The sequence below is a fragment of the Amborella trichopoda genome, chromosome 12 (assembly GCF_054954075.1).
Source record: "Amborella trichopoda isolate Santa Cruz 75 chromosome 12, AtrichopodaSantaCruz75HAP2 v2.0, whole genome shotgun sequence".
Lineage (NCBI taxonomy): Eukaryota > Viridiplantae > Streptophyta > Magnoliopsida > Amborellales > Amborellaceae > Amborella > Amborella trichopoda.
The window spans coordinates 20,526,811-20,549,549 of record NC_142347.1 but is presented as its reverse complement, the minus strand read 5'-3'; the positions used below and the strand labels follow the sequence as shown (position 1 = coordinate 20,549,549).

At 34.8% G+C, this 22,739-nt stretch overlaps 2 long non-coding RNA genes across 2 annotated transcripts; both read left to right on the top strand.

The window, feature by feature from the left end:
* The first annotated feature begins 1,109 nt into the window (after positions 1-1,109).
* On the top strand, positions 1,110-4,831 carry LOC105420869 (uncharacterized). Its single transcript, XR_966756.3, has 5 exons — positions 1,110-1,601; positions 3,455-3,547; positions 3,877-3,926; positions 4,025-4,155; positions 4,548-4,831. It is a non-coding gene; the product is annotated as an uncharacterized LOC105420869 (long non-coding RNA).
* Positions 4,832-11,491: 6,660 nt separating this feature from the next.
* Positions 11,492-13,807, top strand: LOC110007527 (uncharacterized). Its single transcript, XR_002281446.2, has 4 exons — positions 11,492-12,359; positions 12,612-12,926; positions 13,029-13,189; positions 13,276-13,807. It is a non-coding gene; the product is annotated as an uncharacterized LOC110007527 (long non-coding RNA).
* Positions 13,808-22,739: the final 8,932 nt, after the last annotated feature.

Here is a 22,739-nt window from a genome sequence, read left to right as displayed (position 1 = left end):
ATTCACAAAAAGTTAAAATGGGTGGCAGAGAAAACAACTTAAAATATACCATTTATAATTTTTTTAAAAAGGAAAGACATTCCATATTCACAATCATTATGATCATGGTTGAGATTAGCACATCCTAAAAGTTTAGTTCAAAATTCTTTGGCATGATCTTGGACGGGGACCACACAACAATAGGTGCATCGGGCCACTCACAACTTCAGGGCCGAGGTTTTATGTAAAAATAAGTAGAGTTTCATTTTGAATCCTTCTCCAGAAAGCACTTTGGGCATCGGATATCTTTAAGATGGCTATAATATCAATCTCAACACCATCTATGAGATTCGAGGTTAAAGAAAAGCTTAAATATTGCAAATCTGTAAGCATTTGAAAAATTGGTGGTCCAGATAATGGTTAGAATACACACTTTTCAGGGTTTGATATCTGATTATTTTTCACAACCACAATAGTTAAGGTTGAGAGGGTCAATTTGAAGGTTTTTAGACACCGAAACTTCAATTTTTCGATTAGTTTTAAAGTGTTTCTCATAAGGCCTAGGCCTTTCATTATAATACAATGACATAGTCACATCAAATTACTTCATATATATATGAGAAGGGATCCTATCAGCCCCCAGGCTATCAGCCAATGGCCCAAATTCAATCTGGGCCTATTCCAATGGTCATGACCTCATTTCGTATACTAATTTTTTTTCTTTTTATACAAATCCAAATCATTTGAAATTTTGAGCCTATATTTTTCAAAATTACAAGAACCGAATAAAAATTTTAAAAAAAGTAATTTATAAAATATATATTAATCAAAATATATTTGAAACTTTTCGAGGGTATTTTGGTCAATTTTTGTTTTGTGAATTATGTTTATATTTTTATTAGGTGCACCTTGATGAAGAAAATGAACACCTAAAATTTCAATTGATTTACTTTGTAGAAAAAAGAAAATTCAAATACAAAATGAGACTGTAACTGCTAGATTGGCCCAGATTGAATCTGTACCATTGTTTGACAAGATCCATTTCATATATATATATATATATAGAGAGAGAGAGAAGAAAAGTCTTCCCAACACCTATAAGCGATAAAGAACAGTGTTTTTGCCTCCTCATATCTGTTGAAATTAAATAAAACGTAGGGCACTGATTCACTTTAAAACCCCTCGCACACGAAAGCCCTGATTGGCTGAAATGCTTCAAGCGCCTACAAATTTCAGCCATACCCCCTCCTCCTGCGTGCTCTGCGATTCTCTGTGAATCAGAAGCTTCATTGAGAAGCTCCCTCTCTCTCGCTTGCCCTCGTCTCTTCGGGCAACTATAGATGCTTTGCATCCTCTCTCTCTAGCTCCCTCTCTCTCGCTTGCCCTCGTCTCTTCGGGCAACTATAGATGCTTTGCATCCTCTCTCTCTAGCTCCCTCTCTCTCTCTTGCCCTCGTCTCTTCGGGCAACTATAGATGCTTTGCATCCTCTCTCTCTCTAAATTTCAGCTGCTCTCCCTCCTCATTCGCTCTTGTCAGCTCACTGTGGTTGCAAGCATCTCAAGAAGGCAGCACACTGAGAAAACCCCAACCCAAGATGACTCAGAACTAGGCACCGAAATCAGTAAGTAACAAACAATTTCTTCAATTTATAGTACGTAAATCACAAAAAAAAATCCTAACTTTGATTTGGAAATTTAGTTTTTTGAGTAAAACTCTAAAAATTCCTGCTGAAATTTCTTTTCATGTTTTCCTCAGCATATATGGTTAGTTTGTCGTTTTTGTAAATCAATAAATAAATTTGTAAATAAAAAACTATGAAAAAATCACATACCAAAATGGACAAAGATTATAATAACTAAAAAAAAGATTCTCATATCACTTATTTTCTATTACTTATTTACCCCCGAATTTCTATATTGTTGAAATGTTTGATTTATAGTCTCTAAATCACCGTAAAAAACATAACTTTGAGTTCGAAACTTTATTTTTCGAGTAACAAAAAGAAAAATCCCTACTGAAATTTGAGTTCATATATGGGTTTTTTTTTTGTAAATTAATGAATAAATTTGTAAATAAAAAATTATGACAAAATCACATACCAAAATGGACAACTATGATAATAACCAAAAAAAAAAAGATTACTTATTTTTTATTTTTTATTTTTTATTTTTTATTTTACCCCAAATATTTGAAATTCTATGTTTTTTGAAATTCGGAAGTATTAACTTATTGCTATTTGTTAGTTCCATCAAGATGTTGAGAATCATATTTGCTTGCACTATTTGTAGCTAGTTCTTTTTGTTTTGTATGATCCATTTCAATGGAACTTTGAACCTTGAATCAAGATCAGTGTTTGTAAAATCGAACCGGAACGGTTAACCGGACATGAGCCTGAAAGGGTTTAACCGACCTAACCGATAAACCAGCCGATTCAACCGCTCTGACAGAGTAAGTCCCAAACGGCCAAAAAAGTGTTGAAAAAAAATATAAAAAAAATCTACTACAATATGAAAAACATATAAAGAATGATTAAAACAAAATACATTCAAATGAAATTGAAAATTAATGGAAAAAATGGATTTAAACCCATTTTATATTTTCCAAGGGCTCTTTTTTAAATTTTCTAAAAAGTATCAGAAAATATAAAAGTGAGTATTAATGACCAAAAAAAAATTTAATCTTGACCATAATGTAAAGAATATTTAAATATATTACAAATGAAATTCCTTATTTTTGAGAATTTATATACATTTTTTTAATTTTTTTTTTTTAAAATACCGGTTGATCACCCTAACCGGCCAAAACAAAAACTAACCAGTTCCAATCTAACTGAGAGGTTAGCGGTTAGATCGGACGATTTGCAAACAATGGTTTGGATATGATATGAAAAAGTGAAGTGGTTGTTACTATGTCATCTTTTGAAGTTTATAGTCTTATCATACATATGGTTGACACAATTTTTCTGGATTTTGAGAATGAACAATGGTTCTCGTTTTTTTTTTTTTTTTTTTTGGAGTATTTGTATTTGATATTTTTAATTTATAGAATCCATGAGGGAATTTTTTTTTTTTTTTGAAGTATGACTTTTCTATCATATTTATATTTTCTCCCATTTGCTTCTCATTGTTCACCATATAAACTGAACAGGTATACTATAAGCATGTCATGGATGCCTCAACATCAACATCTCCTTCCTCTCTTATCAACATTACTAGTTCAAAAAATGGGCACGAATGTAGTGCTCTGGCTGTAGTAGATGAAGCTTATCATGATTCTTCATTTGATGAGGTTATAGTTGCAATAGATGGAGAAGGAGATCCGATACTTATAAATGCAGAGGCAGCTCTAGCAAGAATAAAAAAATTCAACCCTAAATCAAGAATAAACCAATTTTTTTTCCAATTGCATGGTTACATTTGCTTATGGCTTCTATTGCTAAAAACAAGTGATATTTCTTTATTTTCTTGTTCTCAGCTAGTGGACAGATCCAGAGAGGATTGACAATGCAGACCGCATCATAGCTATGGCGGAGACACTCAAAGAATATCTTGGGTTCGACCCCTAAAGGTAGTACTGCTCTCACTTTAGAACTTTCACATTTGCCGTACATTGCATTTGTGGCATGGTATTGATTTGAATAGTTAATTTGTTGGTATAGATGTCTTCAATGTTCTTCAGTTTACTTAAACAAACACTTCATTCACATTCATTGAAACAGTCTTTCATCACGTCACAATTCACAATTACAGTCATAAAATTTACAAAAGAGATCATAACTAGGATTATGTTTCAATCTCATGGAAAAAGGAATGGTTAATTAGTTTTGAGCTAATTTTGAGATGAGAATTTATTTTCCTGAATGTTTCTTTGACCTACACATGATCCCCCTTTAACAGGAAAACTTTGCGAAGCACCAGTTCTTGCATTGCCCTGCAGCAACCACTAGGTAAGCAGATTGATCATCTTCTCTTAATTGCTTCTCTTCCATGGATTGATATTTTATGTGATTTACAAAACAAGGTCGTTTTATCTTTGATTTTGCAGTATCAAAATGGGGTTAATTTGCCCTTAGGTATCAGTAGTGATCAGCAAACTTAACCTCTTTCTTGGGTTCCCAATCATGATGACCACCATCTGATGCTACAAGAGGATCCAAATTTGTCACTATCTCAAAGGTAGCTTTTTTAAAACAATGTTTGTCCTTGTATGGTTTGATTCAAGCAATACATAGAGATATCACTCAAGTTATGCTTAACAACAATCAATAATTGTCTGCATGTTGAGTGCAAAAACCGTAGTCCACCAAGGTCATCACTATTGAATGAAATGGATATTGATGGGGGAGAGTGGTGCCTGCCATTGGGTCATGTCCTGCTCAAGCGGGTTACATTCTTCCCTTTGCTGTGCGTTTCATCTGATGGTGATAACTGCAGCAATACTATGGTTTTCCACATCCATTGTGCTATAGTATTCATTCACCCAAATTATCCACCCCAAAACTGGAAAAACAGTTTGTGGCTTGATCGGTGAATATGACTCTCATGTGTATTGCTGCCTTGTTGTGTAGGGATATGGAATACCCCCAAGATGGCACTATCTCAACTCTCTCAAGTTTCTCTGGAAGTGGCAGGCAGATGTGTTGGGTATATGTAGCCTTTAAAGGCCTTATGAGTGTGTATTGAAATACTTTTATAGTGAAACATAAACTCACTAGGAGTGTGGTCCATCGAAGACCATACTAAGCGAATAATGTTTGCTTATACCGAACTTTGTTTATCGATCTAGGCCAGTCGGTTGGAAAACTCAAAGTACTTGGGAATAAAGAATTAACCGAGGAGGGTTTTGGGTTAACCCTTGATGAAGTCGGAGCTTATGCCTAGATGAGAGAGCCGAGGGACTGTGTGACCCTTGTGTGTGATGGTAGGTCTACTGAGACGGGGGCCAAAACCTCATCCATGTTCCATCACAAGGCATGCATAATCATAGATCATTCGGGAAAGCCAGATATCCACCTTTAGGTAAAGCGCATGCATGTGACAACCATAGAGCTGTGGCTGCATCAGATCGTGGTGACATTTACTCGTCTCTAGGGGAGGACTTGTAATCCATAGACTGAGATTCCAACCTCTTGATTCATCGACCTGACTTTGGTGACCCGCTAATGAGCCCCTATTTGGACTGTGGATCATGGGAAACACTAGGTCAATTTGATAAAGCAAATGTGGTCTGTAGTGCACAATTGGAGGTGGAGTATCCCATATTTACAGATTGAATTCCTAAAACCATATGGATCCCTTTCCCATCATATTAATTTAATTGTGTTTATCTTATTATTAAAATGAATTTAGTTTTATTATCTGAATTTTTATGAATCTCTAAATATTTTATTTGTAATTTTTGGTTTTATAAAAATACAGTTATTGATTTTACAGAGTGATAAAAAATTCAAATATATTTTAATTCGTTTTAATTTAATTTTCATACTTTTAATAAAATTATATGGGGCCCCAAAGTGCATGTGGGCCCACCATGTGGCATGTGGGTGGGGGCCCACATGTGCCACAAAAGGGTGGCACGCCCTACCCTCTTTGGATTCTCTTGTTTGCTTTATGTTCAAGTTTTTAAGTTAAGATAAGTTTGATTTGTGGCATGTGGTCAAATCTTGGAAGGGAAATATTGACCATGGCTTTATTTGTTTTATAGCAAGTTTGTTTTAAAGAGATATGATCAATTTGAATAAATAATAAATATTGACCTTATCTTATTTATATTTGGTAGTATTTATTTACTTAATAATATTTGACATATCTTTATGGAATATATGAGATGGATCATACAATTTTATGGAATGCATGATATTTATTTTATTGGGAAAATGGTTTAAGGAAAGGGGGATAATGGTCATAGCACCTTCCATAATATTGATGGCCCATTTATTGAATGGATGACTCAGATCTCTCACTGCACAAGTCACATTGATCAACAGTCTAGATTCAATCTCATGAAAGAAGCAAACTATGGGAAAACCCTAAGAAACCCTAAACCTAAATAAACACTATAAATAGGGGTGCTCTTCCCCAATCTCTACACACACAACCTCTCTTCTCTCTTCTCACCTCTCTCTCTCTACTAGAGAGACACACCTCACTCTCTCTCCTCCATCTTTTTCTCTCTAATTTCTCTCTCTAAATTTTAGGTGATACTCTCTCTCCTCTCTAGACTTAAGTTAATTTTGGGGGTTAAAGTTTTAGTGGAGATTTTAAGGGGTGGTTACCTAGTTTGGCTGAAATCAGCTATCCCGATTCGAGATTGAAGCTAAACTACAGATCTCGTGCCATTGGATGTGGTGACTCGGTGTGGGGTATAAAAGGCCCGGTTGAGATAATCTCTGGCTTTTTTTCATTTATTTGTTAGTTCTTTTATTTTATATTCTCAAGTAGAGTATTAGGTTGTATAAATGGCATCAAATAGTTGAGATTTATTTTATCGATGTGTTATTTATTTTTGAAATTTCTATTATTTGTAATAAGACCATCTGTGAGTAATCTTGTTGCCAAAATTATAAGGGGTAATTATTATTAAAAAAAATTGTATTTTACCGACAAAAGATCACATAGGTCTTCCTTTCATCAGTATCAGATCTAGTTTTACTTGATTGCCATTAGGAGTCTTTTCTTATTTTTGCTTGAGAATAGAAATATACGGCTGCTCATACCTTCATCTCTGAGATCCTGAAAACCGAAAGGTTTGATGGGACCAACTTTGCTTCATGGAAAAGAAAAATCAAATTTGTGCTCTATGAAGAAAACTTGCATGAGGTATTCTTTGAGGACAGACCTCGTCTTCCAACTGACGACTCATCTCAAATAATCAAAGATGAGTACTCCAATTAGAAGAGGAGGAACTTGAGATGCAAGAACATTCTTTTATGTGTCATGACTGACTCGTGTGCTTCTAAGTACGAGTCAATTTATACTGTAAATGAGATATTTGATAAACTTGAAAGGGAGTATGCTGAACCCTCTCTCATGAAGCAAACTATGGTTATGAGAAAGTATAATGATTTAAAAATGGTAGAAGGTACCAAGTTTGCAGATCATGTGCGCTAGTTAGAGATTTGGAAGATACAGGCATGAAGCACAATGAATCTATGCAAGTGATTCATTTAATGAATTATCTTCCTAATTCATAGGAGACTTTCATATCTTCCTTCTCTACTATAAGAAAGGCACCAAGATTGGAGGAACTCATCACGACCATCAAATCTGAAGAAGAAAGGAGGAGTTCAAGGCAAACCCTAAGGGATGCTGTGCATATGGTAAAATCTCAACCATTTTTTAAATTTAAGAAAGGAAAGGGAAGAAATACTTTTGAGAAGAAAAGATATTTCAAAAGAAGAAATTTTTGAAATAATGGAGCAAAGAGAGAGACTCGAACTTGTTTTATTTGCAAAAAGGTGGGCCACATAGCCAATAGTTGTCGATTAAATACATCTAGTGGAACTAACAAGGAATTGGCATGTGTGGTTTTCGAGTCCATGCTAGCTGATCCTAAGGGAGCTTCTTGGTGTCTTGACTCGGGGGCTATGGCCCATATCACAAATACCTATGAAGGTTACCGTTCTTTCACTCCCATGGGGCCAGGATAGTAGCATATTTATATGGGAGGAAATCAGAAGACTGATGTATTTGGAGTTGGAGATTTTAAGCTGAAACTGAAGAGTGGGAGCACCTTGATCCTAAAACAAGCACTTTATGCTCCTGATATCAGGAAGTACTTGGTTTCGGTTCCTAAAATGTCTATGGCTGGATTCATAACCACTTTCATTAGGGAAAAAGTGGTGGTCAAGAAGGGAAAAGATGTGATCATGACTTGACGACTTGTGGACGAGCTATTTACTATTGAAATAAAAGAGAACATTGCTTATGCCTTATCGCCTAATGAATTAGATGCTACGCTATGGTATATGAGGTTAGGACACATTAATATCAAACAAATAGAAAGATTAAAAAGGGACGGGATTTTTCAAAATTATAAGGGAGATTTATTGAAAGTGTGCGAGTTTTGTGTGCAAGGAAAACTAATAAGAAAAAATACCACCAAGGCAAAAAGAGTTACTAGCGTATTGGAAATCATTCAAGTGACATATGTGGACCTATGAATGTGACCACCAAAAGTGGAAAAAGATATTTTATCTCTTTTATAGATGATCACTCACGATATGGTAATGTTTACCTTATTCATGCAAAATCAAAAGCCTTAGAAAAATTCAAAGAATATAAGGCCCAGGTAGAGAATCAAACCAACCTGAAATTAAAGTCCTTAGAACCGATAGAGGGGGAGAATATTCATCTGACCTTTTCAAAGAATTGCGCATTAAAAATGGGATCATCCATCAGTATACCGTGTCTTATACTCCTGAACAAAATGGTGTAGCTGAGAGAAGGAATAAGACCTTAATTGAAATGTATAGGAGTATGATGGGGCATGCAAATCTCTCATTGGAGTTTTGGGGAGAAGCCGTATTAATGGCATATTACATCCTTAACCGAACTCTCACAAAAGCTGCCCCACTTACTCCTCACGAAATTTTCACAGGTCGTACTCCCTCCCTTGGACACCTGAAAGTTTGGGGTTGCTCAGCCCATGTCCTTATCCCACATCAAAATAGAACCAAATTGCAACCCAAAACTATCAAATCCATTTTCTTTGATTGTCCAGATCATGGTAAGGGGTATCGATTCTACAACCTTGAAACATGTACGGTTCTTGAAAGCCGCGATGCTCACTTCTTCGAGGAAGAGTTCCTTGAAGAAAGGGTGAGTAGAAAACAAGCAAACTTTTATGAGGAGGTCAAAAACAAAGATGTAGTTCGAGACCCTGAACCTGAAACTTCTAAACCAACCCAACCTGTTCCTGAAATCTCTAAAAAACGTGAACCTTTACCTGAACTAAGACGACGTCAGCAGACCACCTCTTTACCTAGAACATTTTGTCTGCCTTGGAGACCATTTTAATAAGGTTGGGGAAGATACAGATTCAGAACCTAGAACTCACCACGAAGCCTTGACCTGTCCTGAAAAGGAATTCTGGATAGAAGCCATGAAAGATGAGTGTGCTTCCATTAACCAAAACCATGTATGGGAATTAGTACCCCTTATATTGGTTGTAAGTGGATTTTCAAGAAAAAGTTGAACTCTAAAGGGAAAATAGAAAAATACAAAGCTAGGTTGATTGCAGAGGGTTTCACCCAAAAAGAAGTGATAGATTATGAGGAAACATTTTCCCTTGCTGCCAAATTTCCATTCATCTGAATCGTTATAGTTATAGTAGCCCATTTTGACTTTGAGGTTCATCAAATGGATGTCAAAACAACCTTTCTAAATGGGGATTTAGAAAAAGAAATTTACATGACCCAACCTGAGGGATTTGAAGAAAAATGAAAAGAAAATTTAATATGCAAATTAAATAAATCCCTTTATGGCCTGAAACAAGCATCACGACAATGGTAAATAAAATTCGAGGAGACCCTTTCTCTTGCAGGGTTCTCCACAAATAATGAGGATTATTGTATATATTAAAAGGTTAGTGGGAGTGATGTGGTCTTTATATCATTATATGTGGATAAGATGCTAATTTTTAGTAGCTCAATTGGCCGAGTAGTAGAGACGAAAAATTTCTTTACATAACACTTTGATATGAAGGATCTTGGAGAAGCTTCATATGTGTTGGGCAGCTATGTTATAAGAACTAGGAGAGATAAGACTATCCAACTTTCCCAGGCAACCTGCTGTAAGAGGATTCTGGAAAATTTTGATATGAGTATGTGTAAGCCCATATCTACCCCAATTGACAAAAAAAAAAATGCTTAATAATAAGATGTGTCCTACCGAATACATGGATATAAGAGCCATAGAGAGAGTGCCTTATAGGAGCGTAGTTGGGTCCCTTATGTATGCCATGACGGAAATAATGCCTGACTTGTCCTTCGTCATGAGTCTGGTGAGCCGTTTCCAAAGTAATCTAGGAGATAAGCATTGGAAAAATGTAAAAAGAATTCTCAGATATTTAAAGGGGACCATGAACTATGCCATCACATATAAAAGGGGAATTGAAATAGCAATAAAGGAATATTTAGATGCAAGCTATCTCGTGGATCTAAATGATGCGAAGTCTACATCTGGGTATGTGTTTATACTTGGAAGAGGTGCGGTTTCTTGAAAGTCAAAGAAGCAAGATATTGTGGCCTTGTCCACCATGGAATCCGAGTATGTGGCATATTGTCTAGCAGCCAAGGAAGCCGTGTAGATTAAGAATTTTTTTAATCAACTTAATTTTTATCCTATAAGTTGTGAGGCAGTGTGATTTTTCTGCGATAATACTGCAGCTATTTGTGTCTCTAAGGAGCCTCGGTTTCACAAGAACTCCAAGCATATTAAGCCTTATTTTTATTATCTGAGAAATGAGGTGAGATTGAAAGAGATCGAGATCAGCTACATATTTACAGAATTGATGATTGCAGACTTTTTGACTAAGGGAGTTGTCCCTAATGTTTTTGTAAGACATGTGAGAGAAATGGGGATGAGAAAAAGCGAGGAAGATAGAATGTAAGGTCTTCAAAGGCCAAGTGGGAGATGTTGGGTTTATGTGGCCTTTACATACCTTGTGAGTGTGTATTGAAATACTTTTATAGTGAAACATAAACTCAGTGGGAGTGTGGTCTCTCGAGGACTATACTAAGCGAATAATGTTTGCGGACTGTGCTTATCGATCTGAGCTAGTCGGTTGGAAAATCAAAGGTACCTGGGCATAAAGAATTAACCGAGGAAGGTTTTGGGTTAGCCCTTGATAAAGTCAGAGCTTATGCCTAGATGAGAGAGCCGAGGGACTGTGTGACCCTTGTGTGTGATGGTAGGCCTACTGAGACGGGGGCCAAAACCTCATCCATGTTTCATTACAAGGAATGCATAACCATAGATCATTCGGGAAACCCAGATATCCACCTTTGGGTGAAGCGTATGCATGTGCGAGAGATACCCCTATGCACCATAGAGTTGTGGTTGCATCAAGTCGTGGTGATATTTACTAGTCTCTAGGGGAGGACCTGTAATCCACAGCCTGAGATTGCAACCCCTTGATTCATCAACCTGACTTTGTTGACCCGCTAATGAGCCCTTGCTTGGACTGTGGGTCATGGGAAATACTGGGTCAATTCAATAAAGCTAATGTAGTCTGTAGTGCACAGTTGGAGGTGGAGTATCCCATATTTACAGATTGAATTCCTAAAACCATATGGATCCCTTTCCCATCATATTAATTTACTTGTGTTTATCTTATTATTAAAACGGATTTAGTTTTATTATTTGAATTTTTATGAATCTCTCAATATTTTATTTGTAATTTTTGGTTTTATAAAAATGCAGTTATTGATTTACAAAATTATAAAAAATTCAAATATACATTAATTCGTTTTAATTTAATTTTCATACTTTTTATAAAATTATATGAGGGTCCAAAGTGCACATGGGGCCACCATGTAGCATGTGGGTGGGGGCCCACATGTGACACAAAAGGATGGCACGCCCCACCCTCTTTGGATTCTCTTGTTTGCTTCATGTTCAAGTTTTTAAGTAAGATAAGTTTGATTTATGGCATGTGGTCAAATCTTGGAAGGGAAACATTGACCATGGCTTTATTTGTTTTATAGCAAGTTTGTTTTAAAGAGATATGGTCAATTTGAATAGATAATAAATATTGACCTTATCTTATTTATATTTGGTAGTATTTATTTACTTGATAATATTTGACATATCTTTATGGAATATATGAGATGGATCATGCCAGTTTATGGAATGCATGATATTTATTTTATTGGGAAAATGGTTTAAGGGAAAGGGGATAATAGTCAAAGCACCTTCTATAATATTGATGGCCCATCTATGGAATGGATGGTTCAGATCTCTCACCCCACAGTCAACTTGATCAACGGTCTAGACTCAATCTCATGAAAGAGACAAACTATCGGAAAATGGTAAGAAATCCTAAACCTAAATAAACACTATCAATAGGGGTGCTCTTCATCAATCTCTACACACCCAACCTCTCTTCTCTCTCTCTCACCTCTTTCTCCTAGAGGGGCATGTCCCACTCTCTCTCCATTTTTTTCTCTCTAATTTTCTCTTTCCAAAATTTGGGTGGTACTCTCTCTCCTCTCTAGACCTAAGTTAATTTTGAGGGTTAAAGTTTTAGTAGAGATTTTAAGGGGTGGTTACCTAGTTAGGCTGGAATCAGCTATCCCGGTTTGAGATTGAAGCTTAACCACAGAGCCCGCGCCATTGAATGTGGTGACTCGGTGTGGGGTGTAAAAAGCCCGGTTGAGGTATTTTCCAGCATCTTTTCTTTTATTTGTTAGTTCTTTTATTTTATATTCTCAAGCACAGTATTAAGTTGTATGAATGGCATCAAGTAGTTGAGATTTATTTTATTGATGCGTTATTTATTTTTAAAATTTCTATTGTTTGTAATAAGACCATCTGTGAGTAATCTTGTTGCCAAAATTATACGGGGCAATTATTATTAAAAAAAAAATTATTTTTCCTCGGCAAAAGATCACATAGGTCTTTCTTTCAAGATGAAGATTAGTAGATCAAGGCAAGAGGAGACGTTGAACGAGCTTAGTAGGAATGCATGCTTACGACTTTAGCTTGGTGGGCAGTTTCCATGCCAGCCTTGCAATCACAATTTTCTTTACAATCACAATTTTCTTGGAGAGAAGAAGATGGAATTGAATTTACAGAGATCACCTGTGGACTATCAAGTTCCTGTGGACTATCAAGTTCATGGATTTGAGGGTTCTCAAATTGGCTATAATGGGAACCCTCATAATTGGGCTTCAACCTCTGGCCATGGCGCCATACCCTTGTTCAATGAGCACCCATTTCCTCAGGTTTTGGAATATCACATCTCTCTCTCTCCCCAATGAAATTGCTGCTAGAAATACTTTGTTTTGGATATTTCATTAATTATTCTAACTTATTCAAATATGCAGCAACCAAATTGATTTCGAGACGAAGTGGTGTTTTCAGTGTTTTCATCTCTAGTTTAGAATGGACGTTCTGTGCTTCATGATTAAGATGGATACGCCTCTTTTACCTTCACAGTATTTAAGTAGGAGTGGTTCTACAAAAGTCAACCTCCTATTTCATTCAGGTATCAGATAGTATGGTTTTAAGTTTACAGTGAGCTGCATCAATGTTCATCGATGGTGGATTTGAAGATTGTTGTTTGTGTCCTAGAGGGAGGAGTGCATCAGCTGCATGAGGCTTTGATGCATCTTCACATTAGTCGTCATCAAAACTTGTGTAAATTATGGAGGTTCGGGGTATACAGATCTATACACATGTGTAAACTTGTGTAAATTATGAGGGGGTTGAAGATGCCTCCTGGGTAGCCAACCTCGTTGGGGGGAAATAATATGAACTCTATCACAAACAGTGTGGAAGAAGAGGCGAAGTACTCCGATTTTCCTGCATCATACCACCCGGGCACATTGATGATACCGATCTTAGTGAACACATCAGGTAATAGCATTCCAACTACTCCAAGCATGGCCCATCAACCATTCACCAACTTGGCTTGGACAACCCACTGAGGTTCTCGGGGTCCTCAACAAGACCAAGTGGGTCAAATCCGATCTTAGTGAACACCTCGGAAAAGTGATGTCAAATAGGGGAGTGTAATATCTTCAGTTCAGTTTCAGTTCTTCTTGCTACCAGTTTATGAAACTTGAAGAAGCCAAAAGAAATAAAATTGTTGGTGGTTCAGTCAGCTCAATTTGGTTGCCTTTTTTGAAGCTTTAATTTATCTATTTTTTACTATTTCAAGAGGTGTTTAACTTCCTGGTATCTTTTCAGTATTTTGTAAATGATTTTAATTGGTTGTTGTTTAATTAATGGTAATCTTTTGTGAATTCATTTCACTATCCAAGTAAACCCACACTGTACATGTAAATGACATATATGGAAAAGAAAGAAATGTCACACATATGTTACCAAAAAAGTCACCAAATGGGTTCTTTAGATACCCCATAAAGAGATCCTTTACATACCCCCATAAAGAGGTCCTTTACGTGCTCGCAAAATTACATGAATATTGAATATTCACATAAGCCCCAAAGTCAACTACAAAAAAGGGTATTTACATGTCTCCAAAATTCAAAAAATTAGTCAAGTCCTTTACATGCCCTATAAATAGGTCTTTTACATGCCTGCAAAATTCCTTGAATATTCATATAACCCCAAAGTCAAGTACAAAAACGGGTTTTTACATGTCTCCAAAATTCAAAAAATTAGTCAATACAAAAAAAAATAATTAAATGTATGTGCAAATAAACCCCTACAAGTTGCCATATCCTCGATGCGAATGTAGTCTCGCAATTTGTCATATCCTCTGTGTAATTGCAGCCCCTTCGTTTGTCATGGCCTCAACTTGATTCGAGGTCCTCAGTAGCTCTATAAGAGAAAGATGTATTGTAAATCCAATATGTAAAGCAGAAGATAAATGAAAACTAAAGCTAAATAGAAACAATTATATTTATTATATTCAATACATAAAGCAAAGAAGCACTAACATCCCATGTGCCCTCAACAGACAGTTACGCCAGTTATATCCACTCTTCCTACAAACTTTACACTTCCTTCTAGTGGATGGCCTTCCGCCGACTGTTTTTTTTTTGTAGAAGCTTTTGACCCTTCCTTTCATGAAGGTTTTGTCCTTTTAGTCCTTAGTCATCCAACTGGACATGCACTTGGTGGATCGAGTACAAGGGGGGGGCATCAATTGATCTAATACTGCCACATACTTCATCTTCAATGGCACCGAAATGAGTGGAGGTTGATGGTGCATGACTATTCGACAAAGACTTTCTTGTTGCAATGACCTCCTCAAAACCAACTTCACTTTTTCAAATAGATCATCATTTTCTAAGACTGGCTCTACAATTTTTCTCATAAGGTCATAAAGCTCATGACGTCAAATGAAACTCGAAAATTTAGATAGAGTCAAACTACTAGCACCACATTTGTCTTGGATATGTCTTTGCATCCATTGTCCACCGGCTCAAAATGTAATTAGATGGGATCTTTAATACATTCCTCATGTTGAACACTTTGAGCATATGTGAACAAGGGATTCCAATACGCTCAAAGAACTAACATGTACATGTAAGCTTCTTCCCTAATTCAATGAATGTAACCGTCCGAGGGATTGGCACATCGCGAATGTCTTCTACCTTATATTTGGTAAATTCATCATTGCCTTCTATTAATTTGCTAAAGCAATTTGAGGACCTTACCACTTCTTCTGGGAACTTTCTAAATACTTTTTGAGTGTATGTCTTTGCTGCATGCTCTTCAATAAGGAAGGTTGTCTTTAGAGCAGGTGTGGATGTAAGATCTTTACTGTCTTTCTCTTTTTCTTTGATGAACTTCTTGTTTTGCAACATTTCAATAGCATTCATAAATATTTGCAAACCTGTACCGTAAGTGACATACATTTTTAAATGACGATTGAACCCTTCACTTCGTTGTGTGGTTTTCATGTCGGCTATGAGCCTATCAGCTATGTATGCATCAACCCATTGAGTGCGACAATTATATAACCACTTGAGCCAACTTTTCTCGTGAAGATCATATTTTTGAATCATAGCCAACCAATCAGCCTCAAACTGCTCAACTGTGTACACTTCTTGAATACCTCTAAGAATAATTGGTGCACACACTCAACATGACTTAGATGTGTTTTAAACTTTCTCGTGATGTGCCACTTGTAATAGTAATTATTAGTATTCGAGAAAACTGTCTTTAACTATGTTATAGCTAAAGCCTAATCAGTGATAATTGTACCTAGTTAGTGGCCTCCCATTGCCTCTAGCAAATTCTCAAATAACCAAATGAAAATTTTTATAGTCTCATTGAATATGAGAGCACATCCGAGGAAAATTGTGTTAGCATGCTGATTAACTTTAAGGATTGAGCCAAAGGGCATACTGTATTCATTTGTTTGGTATGTGGTATCAAAGGTTACCACGTCATTAAAAAATTGGTATGACAATATACACATTGAATCAACCCATAAAACACCAAACAACCTCCCCATCTCATCAAATCGAACTCTATAAAATAAGTTAGGGTCCAATTCATTCTTCGTACGCAACTAATTCATAACAACATTACCATCTTTCCCTTTCAGTTGTTTTCTTTTTCTAGTTATGTGATTCTCAAGGTCTTTCTCAATGAAAGAGACATTTTCTGTCCCACCGGCCTCTTCAATAAGGTAATCCATCATAAGCCTAGACTTAACCATAGAAGACTTCAATGTATCAATCACCTTTTTTAATATGTTTGGTATCTTTCGTTGAGAGCGAATGAATCTAGTCTTGTTGGGCGTTGTGAGAATATGATTATGTTCTTTTACAAACTTTGCAATAACTCATCTCTACTTGTTACACCCCAAGTTTTAAAACACTAAAATTCCTAAAATGTGACAGTCTATTATTAAAGAACAAAACAAATTCAAAATTTTTACTATATATATATATACGAGTAATGATCCTATGAGACCCTCTCACACCCATGTGTGTAGGACCCCAAAGGATTACTATTAAATTTGGCATAGATCTCTAGAAAATTTATCACATGTGTGTGAGACTTGACTTTTCTAGATATCTGTGTCAAATTTAATGGTAATCCTTTTGGGTCCAACACACATGGGTGTGGGACGGTCTCACAAGGTCATTTCCCATATATATACACACACACAACTTTGATAGACAAAAGTTACAAAGGCGAATTTATCCATGACTACAAACTTCTTCCAAGTTACTCATGTTGTACATACGAACAATACGGCTGTGATTACTTTGGAAAAAAAAAATCATAAAGCTTGATTAGTTTGGCTACTCAGTAAGTGACCATCATTATCCTTAAAAATCATGGTTGGAAAGTGTAAATATTTTATAAAAGAATGCATAACATGATAAAGAGCATACATGGAGAACAATTTCAAATTCAGAAACACACAATGTAACATAATTTAAAAGATTTGAATGCATTTGAACCAATATGAGAAGTGCATATATAAATCCTTTAACAAAAATGCTCAGTTTAACATGATACAAAGGATTTCACAAAGTACCATGCTGACGTCTCAAGTAGGTCATCTATATACCCCACCAGCGATCTAGATGGGTCTACTTAATCTCTATCGGTGTACTGAATAGGTCCACTCATATCTCACCGGCGTACCGGATGAGTCCACTTATTTCCTGTAACTGAAGTCTTGCGTAGATTATAATTTTCTATCTGATGCCTTATTTTTTTAAGTTTTATGAATTCCTTCCATGCTAGCTCTAGTTACACGAGATCTTGATATCGTAATAAGTATAACTTAGAGTGTATTTCTAGTCAGAGTTCCTAGGAATCCTGAACCTATTATTCTTATATTAAACTAACTCTTGGAGTAGAAATCCTACCTATCGGGTCAATCAAATCCTAATGTTTAGAACCTCTACCATTACAATCAGGAAAGAGGCACCATCGATGGATGAATCCATTGCATATTGCCTCACACAGCCCCAATGTGCTTTAGGGCTTTTGATAGGCACTGACCTTGCAAGACACAACCCTCTCATGTGCCGCTCTGGTGAGAGAGCGTTACACTTTCAAATGGGTCCCAATGAGTAGCTCTTCACATAAGTTTTGGGAGAACGACCACCCAATCACACACATTCCTAACTCTCATCCTATCATAGAGAGTAGGGAAAAATCATAGCTGCCAGTACAAATATCTCATCAGATCATAACAGATGCATGTCTTCATGCGCCCATATCTTATCAAAAGCATGTTACTATGCACACATATCTTATCATAAGCATGTTATCATACACACATATTAAATCAGAAGCATATTACCATGCACACATATCTTATCAGAAGCATGTTACCATGCACACATATCTTATCAGAAGCATATCTCATATGTAACCACAAGAAACATCAACATGTCTATGTTATACATATCGTCATAAGGGACATCACTATATCATATTATCATTCATATAAATTCAAAACATTTTTATGTCAATTGCAGCCCATATATCAATTTAGTAGATATCAGAAAACAATAATATCATATTTTCAAAATATCCTTGAAATCATACACATGAATTTACATGAAGTAATATATAGCTCTCACTTGCACATAACACTTACAGTATTTTCAAATAATCATGTTACAGAAAGACGTAAAACTTATAGCGCAGATTCCCAAATTTTTAAACAATTGTTTTTTAGGAAAAGCAAGGCCACTTGCACATAACACTTACGGTATCTAAAATTTAAATATTACAATTAAATGCATAAATATCTTAGTACAAAATCTAATTTAAAATAATGATTTTACAGAAAAACTACAGTCACTTACATATATGTCACTCTGAAATGGATATGTTACTAACGTTGGTGGAGTAGAATTGGAATCAATGGTGTTTAGTTAAAGGTATGAGAAGAGATAGCAAATGAGTTTCTATGAAAAAATGAGCATAAAAATATGTTCACATAAGAGAAGAAAAATATTATAGAATTATTTTTATGAGAATATTTTGAGAACATTATCATGATGAGAACATAATATAACATGTGATGATAACATATTATAACATGCAATATAAAAATTAAGAATATTATAATAATATTAAACAGTGCAAATAATATGCATACAAACAATATATAAATGAAAACTGATAATAAATTAAATAATATAACAATGTATTAATGACACATGTAGTAATACATATGTAAAACCATTCATAAAATTATAATAAAATTAACAAGTTATCTAATTGAACTCCATAATACAAAATTAAGTGTATCATATATAACTGAATAAGTCATGTGTAATAATTTAAATATGATAAACATAATATTGTAATGCTAAAATGTAGTATTTATTATTGTGAGAACATTATTAAAATAATAATAAAGTAATGAGGATATTGTGAGTGAAAGAAAATATTTTTTTATAATAATAATATTATTATGAGAATAATGAGAATATTATTAAAATCATAATATCATTTACAAGAAAATACTTCATGAGAATATTATTAAAATAATAGTATTATTATGAGAAAGTAATGAAAATATTGTGAGGGGGAACGAGAAAGAAATAAAATGAACAACAATAATAATTGTAATAAGAGAGAGGAAGAGACTTACGTAGAGAGATAGAGATGGAAACTTTGATGAGTTTCATGATTAGCTAACGAGGGTGAGGGGATATTTTTAAAGTGAGGGAGGACAATCTTCAACTTGACACATGTCAAGGCATGTGTCATCCCTTTTTATTTTTATTTTTTGTTAATTATTTTATAATACCACATCACCTCATATTGTTATCTTATAATTTCACATCACCTCTTATCATTATTTCATAATGCCACATTATACCCTAATATCTTAATCAAATATTTCTCTTAAAAAACATTAAGTGGAAATGAAAGGTGTTGTAAAAGAGTGGTCCCATGGTGCATTAAGAACACAATGAACCATCACTCAAAATCATTTCTTTATGTTAGTATTTTGTTTTAGTTTTATATTATTATTATTATTATTATTTATTATTATTATTGTTGTGGTTGTTGTCGTTGTTGTTGTTGTTGTTGTTGTTGTCGTTGTCGTTGTCGTTGTCGTTGTCGTTGTCGTTGTCGTTGTCGTTGTCGTTGTCGTTGTCGTTGTCGTTGTCGTTGTCGTTGTCGTTGTCGTTGTCGTTGTCGTTGTCGTTGTCGTTGTCGTTGTCGTTGTCGTTGTCGTTGTCGTTGTCGTTGTCGTTGTCGTTGTCGTTGTCGTTGTCGTTGTCGTTGTCGTTGTCGTTGTCGTTGTCGTTGTTGTTGTTGTTATTGTTGTTGTTGTTGTTGTTATTATTTTATTGCATTTATTACTATTATTATTGTTAATATTATTATTATTCCGTTTCAGAAAAATTAGGGTCATCACACTGCTTCTCATTCTTCTTAATGCAGATCTTAGCTTGATATCCACATTTTGTGCGGGGGCGAGCATTTTCACTCCCATCATACATCTCACTACGAAAATCTTGCCTACAACATTGTATAATCTGACCACTTTTTCCACCATATTTCCATATGGTCCTTCCCTTTCTTATACCAAACCCTACCAATTTTGCGTACTTATTTTAATAATCATAAGCTTCATCTTCATCAGTAAATGTCATTCTTATTGCCGGTTCGATAATTGCACCTCTTGCTAAGGCTGCCTCTGCATCTATAAGTATAAGATCTCCTTCCCCATCTATTACAACTATATCCTCGTCAAATGGATAATCATGGCAAGCTTCATCTACCATAGCCTAAGCACCACACTTGTGCCCATTTTTTGAACTAGTAATATTGACAGGAGAGGAAGGAGATACTGATGTTGAGGCGTCTATGACACATGTATAGTATACCTGTTCGGTTTATATAGTTAACAATGAGAAGTAAATTGGAGAACCTATAAATATGACAGAAGAATCATACTTCAAAAAAACAAAATCCTTCATGGATTCTATAAATTAAAAATATTAAATACAAATACTCCAAAAATTAAAAAGAATAAACGAGAACCATTGTGCATTCTCAAAATCTAGAAATTTGGGTCAAACATATGTATGATAAGCGACTATAAACTTCAAAAGATGGCATAGTAACAACTACTTCACTTTTTCATAAATAGAATATACAAAACAAAGAGAACTAGTTACAAACAGTGCAACCAAATATGAATTCTCAACATCTTGATGCAACTAAAAAACAGCAATAAGTTAATACTTCCAAATTTTAAAAAACATAGAATTTCAAATATTTGGGGGAAAATAAAAAATAAAAAATAACCCATCCTTTTTTTCGTTATTATCATAGTTGTCCATTTTGGGATGTGATTTGTCATAATTTTTTATTTACAAATTTATTCATTGATTTACAAAAAAAAAAAAACCATATATGAAATCACATTTCAGCAGGGATTTTTTTATTTTACTCAGAAAATAAAATTTCAAACTCAAAGTTATAATTTTTATAGTGATTTATAGAATATAAATCACACATTTCAACAATATAGAAATTCAAATATTCGGGGAAAATAAGTAATAGAAAATAAGTGATGCGATAATCCTTTTTTTGGTTATTATAATCTTTGTCCATTTTGGTATGTGATTTTGTCATAGTTTTTTATTTACAAATTTATTTATTGATTTACAAAAACAACAAATAAACCATATATGCTGAGGGAAAAATGAATTGAAATTTCAACAGGAATTTTTATGATTTTACTCAGAAAACGAAATTTCCAAATCAAAGTTAGGCTTTTTCTGGTGATTTACATGCTATAAATCGAAGAAATTGTTTGTTACTCGACGATTTCGGTACCCTAATTATGAGTCATCTAGGGTTGGGTTTTTCTCAGCATGCTACCTCCTTGAAATGCCAGCATCCACAACGAGCTGACTAGAGAGAATGAGGAGGGAGAACGGTAGAAATTTAGAGAGAGAGGACGCAGAGCATCTGTAGTCACCTGGAGAGACGATGGCAAGTGAGAGAGAGCATGCTTCTAAGTGAAGCTCTCTAATTCGCAGAGCACACAGGAGGAGGGGGTATGGCTGAAATTTGTTGGGGTTTGAAGCTTTTCAACCAATCAGGGCTTTCGTGCGAGAGGGATTTTAAAGAAAATCAGAGCTCTACGTTTCATTTAATTTCAACGAATGGGGCAAAAAAGGAGGCGAAAACACTATTCCCTATCACCTATATATATATATATATATATATATATATATATATATATATATGAGAAAAGTTTATATAGAGCCGAGGCTCTAAACAATCAAAGTTGAGCCTACCTAAAAACTTTTACTAGAAGAGGTTGTTTTGATGCCCAAATATCTTCAAATTGATCATCTCGACATCAAGAAGTATGAACATGAGAAAAAAATCAATTTCAAGTTTTGGACATAGTATATTTTGTAACGAATTTTTGGACCATCAATTTTTAGGATTTTCGAGTTTTCATAGATCTGTTGATCTACACTATTTTTGAAGTTTAAACTTTATAAATAAATATAAAAATATATTTTAAGGCTTTCACAAAGATTTCCAATATTGAAACCGCATTTCTTGACATTATTTGAAGGTAGGCTCTAATTTGATTGTTTAGAGCCTACGCTCTATACAAACCACACCCTATATATATATAAGACTTTCCAATGCCTATATGAACAGTAATTTTGACTACCCTTACCACCATCCAAAGTTCATCGCACGATCACGATTGTCTAGTAGTGTTTCATTTTTCATTTTTCATTTTTCATTTTTTTCTATACTTCGGAATAAACTGAAATTTGGAGCGTATGTTCATCTAAGTGAGGTGCACCTAATAAAAATAGAAAACAAATAATTTGTGAAAACAAAATTGACCAAAATATCCCTGAATTGTTTTGAGGGTATTTTGGTCGATTTATTTCATGTAAAATACTTTTTTTATATTTTCTATAGATTAGCCTATTTTTTATGAGAAAAAGCTCCAAATTTTATATTATTATGATTTGTAAATAAAAAAATAAAAAATAAAAAATAAAATACTACCGGACAATCGTTCCCATGTGATGAACTTTGGACTGTAATGACGGTAGGTAAAATCATTGTTCATTTTC